This window comes from Nansenia antarctica, assembly GCF_963989245.1.
Source record: "Nansenia antarctica genome assembly, chromosome: 2".
Taxonomy (NCBI): Eukaryota; Metazoa; Chordata; class Actinopteri; order Argentiniformes; family Microstomatidae; genus Nansenia; species Nansenia antarctica.
Genome location: NC_137675.1, coordinates 30260765 through 30270764, shown reverse-complemented (window position 1 = coordinate 30270764; position 10000 = coordinate 30260765).

Below are 10000 nucleotides of genomic sequence, written 5' to 3'. Positions count from 1 at the left end.
TCCTGGTTACAGCTTAAAAGGCGTTCCAGTCCACAAGCTCTCTCTCTCTCCTCCAGCACCATTATTCTATATTACACCGTACAACACCCTCCTCGCCATACTTTCCTGCATTCACACACTACTGATACACTGATTTTCATACCCCATTGGATTATTGTTCAGTTTGGCATACCTTAGTTCTATTAAATTCTTGTTATTCTGATTATACATGGTGTGTGTGTGTGTCCCTTTTTGTTATGGTCCAGAGCCAGGCCGTAACAATGGCCCTTGAAGGATGTTCTAAAAATGTAAATGGCCCTTGACAGGAAAAAGGTTCCCCACCCCTGGTTTAGGGAGATGAACCTTGTATAAATAGAACCTCGTGATTGGCTGATAATTAGCCTCGTAACGTACATGAGAGGGCGTAGAGGGAGGAACATAGATGCTTTTCCCACACAGCCGAGTGCACGCACACACACACACACACACATACGCACACATACGCACACATACGCACGCACGCACACAGACAAACATGCATGCATGCATACACACACACACACACAATTAGTCCACTGTCACTCATCCCCCACTTTTTCTCTCACCCCCCCTCTCTCTCTCCCTCATCCCCCCCTCTCTCTCTCTCATCCCCCTCTCTCACTCTCTTTCATAACCTCATTAAAATAAAGTGTTTTCAACCCTCATATTTCTTACAGTACTCAACCAGGTAAAGCAGTAAAAGAGGTCAAACTAAAACAGCGTTTACAATAGAAGAGAAGAACAGAACTGATGATGATGATGATGGATTGTTGCGTGGAGAAAAAGCGGGGAGATGTATAATTACACTGGCCGTGGGAGGCAATAAAAGATACACACACACACTTACGCACCTGTGTGAGCACACACACACACACACACACACAGGTTTACAGGGAGAGACCCCAATCAATTTTGCGTGCGTCATTCATCAACATCTTTCGTTTAGACCAAATGAAAGAAAGAGACAGATCATACAGTAGCAATCTAATTGGTTCTTTTATGATTGTAGCACGAGGAGCAGCCATGCTTCTCTCTTCACACACACACACACACACACACACACACACACACACACACACACACACACACACACACACACACACACACACAGAGACAGAGACAGAGACAGAGACAGAGACACAGACACAGACACAGACACAGACACAGACACAGACACAGACACAGACACAGACACAGACACAGACACAGGCACAGGCACAGGCACAGGCACAGGCACAGACACAGACACAGACACAGACACAGACACAGACACAGACACAGACACAGACACAGACACAGGCACAGGCACAGGCACAGGCACAGGCACAGACACAGACACACACACACACACACACACACACACACACACATACACACATACACATATACACACATACACACACACACACACACACACACCACACACAAACACCACACACACATATACACACATACACACACACACACTACACACACACACACACATCAAAATGTTCAGACTTGTATTCAGAAAATAATAAAACAATTAAATAAATGTCAACGTTGTTGAAAATCAACGACACACTCGCTAGCCAAGCCAAAACAACGCAACGCAATGGATTCGGTGAGTAATCCCCACTACTCTACACTAACTAGGTAGTAGTGGGATTACGCAACATTTTTCAGAATAAAAGTCTGAACGGTCTGTCGGTTGGCGACTTGTTCTGGTTTCACCAGCTGCTGTCACAAATGTACGTAATGTATCAGTGAACATAGTAGCCTACAAAGTGTGAGCATATTTGTGTTACCTCAGAGCATACTACATACTCTATAGGCAAAGTAGCAATGTGGTACTTTTTGGGGGGCTCCAGAGTTTCAAATCCAGACAAATATTGAAGTACTCTCCACCCCCTGCACCAACCTATGGACCTTCGGCGGGGTCAGAGCTTTCAGTGTGGCAGCTCCCACCCTCTGGAACTCTCTCCCCATAGCGATCCGCAATGCCCCCCTACCCTGGACACCTTCAAATCAGCCCTCAAATCCCACCTAGAGAACTCTAAGGCCTTTGGCCTCTAGTCTAGTTTTGTCACTCTCGCTGTCTTTGTTTCTTTGTTTTGTTTTTCTGTTCTGTCTGTCTATGAAATCTGTAAAGTGTCCTTGGGTCTGAGAAAGGCGCTATATAAATCCAAGACATTATTATTATTATTATTATTATTATTATTGAAGCTCTTATTCAACAGAATCAATTCTGGAGTCAAACATTACAGGGGGGGGGGGGGGGGGCATAACTAACTAACTACACTGTTTTATCGACCTTCAAGCAGACCATCTGTCGTTTTGGGTGATAAGGCGATGAATTTACCACAGGGGCTAGGGGTGTTTGGAGGCAATTTCGGGAGCGACTCATGTCAGTTGAAATGTTTATGGGACCCCCAAGGCCCTATCAGAGGGGTCACAACGACTTGAACACGGTGAGTTACGTTAAGCAACTTCTGCTCCTCAAGTCCCAGTGGGGGCGTTGCTGAGGGCAGAGGTAGTGACCCCAGAATCCTCCTCTTCTTCCTCTTCCTGTCACCCGCAGTCATTACCTTCCCAGGATCCCCGGCTCCGACCTATAGCCTTTGACCTAACGCATACCGAAACACACACACACACACACACAAACACACACACACACACACACACACAAACACAAACACACATACACACACGCAGTAAACAGACACAGTAAAACACAGACACACACGCACACTGTGTACGGACATAGTACAACACACACACACACACACACACACACACACACACACACAGACACACACACACACACACACGCAGTGTACGGACACAGTAAAACACACACACACACACACACACACACAAACAAACACACAGACAAACACACATACACACACACACACGCACACACGCAGTGTACAGACACAGTAAAACACACACACACACACAGTCCAGATGTGGAGGGTTATGTTCTGAGCATTTGCACGCCACAGTGTTAGAGGGTTTGACCCCGCGGCCGTAAATAACCTTCCCCCCTCCAGGGGGGCGGACGGACACCATCAGCACTGAGTCAGGCTCACGCACGTGGAAACGGTAGAGGACCGACTCTCTGATGTCTCTCTGCCATCTCTCTCACTCCGACTCACTCTCTCTCTCTCCCTCCATCTCTCTCTCCCTCACTCTGTCTCTCTCTCTCTCTCCCTCACTCTCTCTCTCTCTCCCCCTCACTCTCTCTCTCCCTCCGTCTCTCTCCCTCCCTCACTCTCTCTCTCCCTGCGTCTTTCTCCCTCACTCTCTCTCTCCCTCCATCTCTCTCTCCCTCTCTCTCTCTCTCTCTCTCTCTCCCTCAATCTCTCTCTCTCTCTCCAACTCCTTTCCTCCATCTCTCTCCCTCCCTCACTCTCTCCCTCCATCTATCTCTCTCCCTCCATCTCTCTCTCCCTCACTCTCTCTCTCTTTCCCTCCAACTCCTTTCCTCCATCTCTCTCCCTCACTCTCTCCCTCCATCTCTCTCACTCCCTCACTCTCTCTTCCTCCAACTCCCTCCCTCACTCTCTCTCTTCCTCCAACTCCCCTCCCTCCGACTCTGCCTCACTTCTCCATCTCGCTGCTTTCTCCTCTCTCTCTCTCTCTCTCCTCTCTCTCTCTCTCTCTCTCTCTCTCTCTCTCTCTCTCTCTCTCTCTCTCTCTCTCTCTCTCTCTCTCTTTTCTTCTCTTCCTTCCCTCCTTCAATCTTTTGAACCGCGGGTCTTTGGTCACTTCTTTCTTTCTCCCGAGCTCAGTCAGTGCCTCCTCATCTCTCGTCTTGTGTGTGTGTGTGTGTGTGTGTGTGTGTGTGTGTGTGTGTGTGTGTGCCACTGAGGGCATCAGTGTGTGAGCTCTAGGCCTGGTGGAGAGATCAGGCAGGGCCGGGGGCCAGCCAGGCCCAGAGAGGCACTCTGAGACCTGGGGAGACCAGAGGAGGGGTGGGGGGTAACCCTGGAGCCAACACAAACAACCACCAACATCCGGTCTACTCAGTTGGAGATGAGAGAGAAAGAGAGGGGAAGAGAGAGGGGGGAAGAGAGAGGAGGGAAGAGAGGGGGGAAGAGAGAGAGGGAGAGAGAGGGGAAGAGAGAGAGAGAGAGAGGGGGGAAGAGAGAGGAGGGAAGAGAGGGGGGAAGAGAGAGGGAGAGAGAGGGGAAGAGAGAGGGGGGAAGAGAGAGGAGGGAAGAGAGGGGGTAAGAGAGAGAGGGAGAGAGAGGGGAAGAGAGAGAGAGAGGGGAAGAGAGAGAGAGAGAGGGGGGAGAGAGAGAGAGGGAAAGAGAGAGAGGGGGAGAGAGAGAGAGGGAAAGAGAGAGTGGGGAAGAGAGAGAGGGGAAGAGAGAGAGGAAGAGAGAGGGGGAGAGAGAGAGAGGGGGAGAGAGAGAGGGCGAGAGAGAGGAAGAGAGAGGGGGAGAGAGAGGAAGAGAGAGGGGGAGAGAGAGAGAGAGGGAAAGAGAGAGAGGGGAAGAGAGAGGGGGGAAGAGAGAGGGGAAGAGAGAGAGAGGGGAAGAGAGAGGGAGAGAGAGAAAGAAAGAAAGATAATTGTTCTGTTTCTATGTGTGTGTGTACTCTCTCCATCTCAACCATTTTAGAATGAGATAAGAATCCAAGTTTCAAGTTTATTGTTACGTCACGTTACACACACCTTAAGGGCCGGTTTCACAGACAAGGCTTAAGCCTAGTCCTGGACTAAATCACACTTTCAATGTAAAATCTCCAGTGAAGATGCTTTTTAGTCCAGGATTAGGCTTAAGCCTTGTCTGTGAAACTGGCCCTAAGTGTAAAAGAGTAAAACATTCTTAGCCTTGACATTGCAGCACAAGACACTAGGGGCAATAGGCATAATGCAAGATAAAAATAAAATAGCGACAATAGTATAGGACATGAGTGACGAATAAGACAGGATACAATTAGCACTATGGTGCAATTTGCAGACAATAAGGCACCAGGCATAATTCAATAAAAAAGTGTCAATAGTACAGGACATGAGTGACAGTAGAAAGAGACTGTGAGCTTAAGGTTTAGGTAGTCTGTATACATGGGGTGTGTTAAGGTTTAGGTAGTCTGTATACATGGGGTGTGTTAAGGTTTAGGTAGTGTGTATACATGGGGTGTGTTAAGGTTAGGTAGTCTGTATACATGGGGTGTGTTAAGGTTTAGGTAGTCTGTTTACATGGTGTATACATGGGGTGTGTTAAGGTTTAGGTAGTCTGTATACATGGGGTGTATTAAGGTTAGGTAGTCTGTATACATGGGGTGTGTTAAGGTTTAGGTAGTGTGTATACATGGGGTGTGTTAAGGTTTAGGTAGTCTGTATACATGGGGTGTGTTAAGGTTTAGGTAGTGTGTATACCAGGGTTTCCGTTAACCGGTAATTCCCGGACTTTGTCCGGTAAAAGTTGTTGAAGTCCGACAAATTGAAAACTCGTCGGACATAAATGTCCGGTGAAAAGAATTCCCTCTAAGCACAATTTGAATACAATTCGCTAAAGTTCACATTCTGATTCCTTCTATTTTAAAAAAGACGAATATATAGGCTATGTATTTATTTTATTATGATATGATTTGACACCGGCATGATGATGACTCCTAATGTGTAGGCTGCCTATGCGAAACAGCGGTTGTTTCCGGTGTGCGCTATAACTCGTGCACAATCGAGTCGAGGCAGAGAGGAGGATAGCGATGTTTCTCTCTGTGATAGTGTGATTATGCAAGCCTTTTCTGAAAGGGATGAGAACCCGATTGTTTCAGCTTCTCCCAGGGAGAAAGTGGTAGAGTTACCATCCTCCCCGAGTCCTACCATACCATCCGCTGACAGCCTATCTCTGCCTGTAACCGGCGAGCGATTGCGTGTCGCTCAAGTAGCTGATCAGTCATTAAACAAATGTTTTTTACATGCAGCTAGTGAGGAATCTGAAATAGGGGGCAACGTAGTTTATTTCCTTAACGATGGGATATTAATGCGTAAATGGTCTCCTCCTAATGCAAATGGTTGTGAGTGGAATACTGTAAAACAAGTGGTTGTGCCTGTGGGTTATAGACAACAGGTGTTATCTGTAGCACATGAGAGCCAGTGGTCAGGACATTTAGGTATAACTAAAACTTATCAGCTGATATTGAAACATTTCTTTTGGCCCGGACTGAAGGCGGATGTTGCCAAGCACTGCCGCTGTTGCCATACTTGTCAGATGGCGGGTAAGCCTAATCAATCCATTCCACCCGCACCATTGCATCCCATTCCTGCTATAGGGGAGCCATTTGAACGTGTAATAATTGATTGTGTTGGACCTTTGCCTAGGACTAAAAGTGGAAGTCAGTATTTGCTTACTATTATGTGCGCTGCTACTCGTTTTCCCGAAGCTGTTCCGTTGCGTAACATATCAGCCAGCTCAGTGGTGAAAGCTTTAACAACGTTTTTTTCCACATTCGGTCTTCCTCTTGTTATACAATCTGACCAGGGCACTAACTTTCAGTCTAAGCTTTTCAAACAAGCCCTAAGAACGTTAGGGGTACGATGTCACGCCAGAAGCCTACATGCTTGCACTGTTCAATAAAATGTTATACATCTAGACATTGTGGTATTTTTTTATATACCTATCCCAGCCTGCCTATTGTTTCTCAATAAACAGTTATGTTCTCCTCATTGACATACTCCCGAGTCCGATTAAGTATGATTTGACAGGCAGCTAAACGAAATGCCTTCCCAACCAGCGAGACCTGGTTATAGAAATGACGTTGTTTTATTGATTAAAAAAAAGGGTAAAACTGGAAAGAGAAAATAGAAAACTCACATTAATCCCAAACAATTTAACAAACTTCAGTTAACGTAATGTGGAGTCTGTTCATTGATCGATGCTGTCTGTTCAGTTCCCAGTGAGGCGCCCGTTCAGCGCTGGACATAATGGCATAGCGCGCATGCGAATCATGTTATATTATTATATATTATATAGCTCGCATCTAATCGTATCGGATGAGAAATAGACATTAAATGGCATATATAGGCCGCTACACAACAGTAATCACCGCGACAAACAGCTATATTAGATTTTTTTTTTTTTTATATTTTAATATGATGACCGGAATATATCACGTTTGTCCGGTAAATCGAAATCTTCCCGGACACATGTCCGGCGGCAATTTTTTCTAACGGAAACCCTGGTGTATACATGGGGTGTGTTAAGGTTAGGTAGTCTGTATACATGGGGTGTGTTAAGGTTTAGGTAGTGTGTATACATGGGGTGTGTTAAGGTTAGGTAGTCTGTATCCATGGGGTGTGTTAAGGTTTAGGTAGTGTGTATACATGGGGTGTGTTAAGGTTAGGTAGTCTGTATACATGGGGTGTGTTAAGGTTTAAGTAGTCTGTATACATGGGGTGTGTTAAGGTTTAGGTAGGCCGTATACATGGGGTGTGTTAAGGTTTAGGTAGGCCGTATACATGGGGTGTGTTAAGGTTTAGGTAGTCTGTATACATGGGGTGTGTTAAGGTTTAGGTAGTCTGTATACATGGGGTGTGTTAAGGTTAGGTAGTCTGTATACATGGGGTGTGTTACGGTTAGGTAGTCTGTATACATGGGGTGTGTTAAGGTTAGGTAGTCTGTATCCATGGGGTGTGTTTGGATTGTAGTCAGTTGTCTACAGGAGGCCTGTTCATGAGCCTGATCGCCTGGGGGAAGTAGCTGTTGGTTAGCCTCTGAGTTTTGGCCCTGAGGGTCTGGAAGACGTGTGTGTGTGTGTGTGTGTGTGTGTGTGTGTGTGTGTGTGTGTGTGTGTATGTGTGTGTTGCCTGCGGTGATGGTATGGTTAGATGATAGGGGAGTAGGAGTAGAGTTCTAAGCCTATATGTGTTTCTCTCTCTCTCTCCCTCTCTCTCTCTGTCTCTCCTCCCAATCTCTCTCTCTCTCCCCCATCTCTCTCTCTCTTTATCTCTCTCTCTCTTTATCTCTCTCTCTCTCTCACTCACTCACTTTTTTCCGATCAGAAGGGGGTGAGATGCAGTGTGTGTGTGTGTGCGTGAGTAGGAAGTACTTCGTTTATGAAAACGGCATAAACTATAGAGAGATTGGGGGGGGGGGGCAGAGTGGGGGTGTGGAGCATGGGGGAAGGGACGTGTGGGGGGATGATAAGCAAAGTGGTGAGAGAGAGAGAGAGAGAGAGAGAGAGAGAGAGGGAGAGGGGGAGAGAGAGAGAGAGATAACATGAGGAAAATGTTAAAGAGGGATAGAGAGGGGGGGAGATGGGGAGAGAGAGAGAGGGGGAGAGAGAGAGAGGGGGAGAGAGAGAGAGAGAGAGAGAGAGAGAGAGAGGAGAGAGAGAGAGAGAAAGAGAAAGAGGGAGAGAGAAAGAGGGAGACAGAAAGAGAGAGAAAGAGGGAGACAGAAAGAGAGAGAGAGAAAGAGAGGGAGAGAGAAAGAGAGAGAGAGAGAGAAACTATACAGTAGTCCAGTATTGAAAGTAATAGTAAGGGTCACGTCATGGAGCAGGGAGTGAAATACAGTTGAGAGAGAGAGAGAGGGAGAGGGAGAGGGAGAGGGAGAGGGAGAGGGAGAGGGAAAGGGAGAGGGAGCGATAACATGAGGAAAATGTTAAAAAGGGATAGAACACAACACTGTTGCCAACTCTCACGCTTCTGTGGTGAGACTCACTCACACGGCCAGAACAATTCTCACGCCCAAAACACAGCGACAGCCACAGAGATGAACAGGCCAACGTATTATTGGTCAAAGTCTTTCCGTCATAGTAAACGGTTGAACCAAGCAGACCGCTGTGACTCCAGAACAGGGCGTCTCAAAGTCCGGACCTCTGACTTTCAAGTCAATACGGACGGACACAGGCCCGTACCTCGTGTTATGAACGCAATACGTTAGGAAGTGTAGCCTTGTCCCGCCAGGGTTCGACAGTAACGCTTGCCCGCTTGCCCGGAAAAAGTAAAAGATTCGCCGGGTTTGTTTGCGCTAGCCCGACGACGCTGCTGGATCCGGGATGTGTTTACCTGTGTGAAGGAAGAACAACAGTCGGCGCAGGCACCAGACCAGGCAAGCGGGCAAGCGTTACTGTCGAACCCTGCCCCCCCATCACCCTAGTCCTCTCTAGTCCCCCCCGGAGAAATTCTCGAGATTTTTTTAAAACAAGAGAAATATATATTAAAACTAGTGCAGTCAGACAAGAAACAAGCATGTATCATCTTGATTTAAGATGTTTCATCTTACTTTATGTCCCTATGGTCACATACTCCTATGTCCTATTGTATTCTGCTGTGATGTTGTCCATTATTGTTGTTGTTGTTTTTTTAATCTATTGTACGATTTGATGTCATGAGGACTACGGATGCAAATGAGCTCACAGCTATATCCGGCATATTTACTGTCACCCATACTCTGTATAAGTGACTGTTCATTAATGTGCACTGTCCTGACAAAATAAAGATCTCTCTAAGTCTGACCCCACCAAGTACTTCTGATCCACTCCTAACCTTTGACCCCTCATGAGTAAATGCGTCCCATTTTCAGCCAGACAGAAGCTGCACGGAGGTACTGTCTGCAACACTACCGTCAACTCCTTTTGTAACCCAACCCAAAAAAAGAATTCAACGATACAGCTTTTGTGTTCGTGTGTGTCTAACTCATCAAGCCATTAACGTAATACACAGTCGTGTCTCGGTTTCAGAAAATGATCTAATTAGTTTACTCTTTCCTGTCAGAGTCGTCCCTGTCAGGACCCGGCGCTGTGCACACGCGCGTCACGCGCTGTAGGGGGGGGGGGGCTCCACAACAGCCTAATGACGATCATCATAATCATCCTAATGATGACCGCACCATTAGACCGTTATTAGACCACCATTAGCGTTAGCATCATCCATTCAGCGCTAGCCCCCCCACCCACCACCACCACCCCTCTCCTAAAGGAGACTGTGCTTAGGGAACCCAAATAGCCAGTGCGTGAGCTTAGAATTATAAGGTTCTATCTC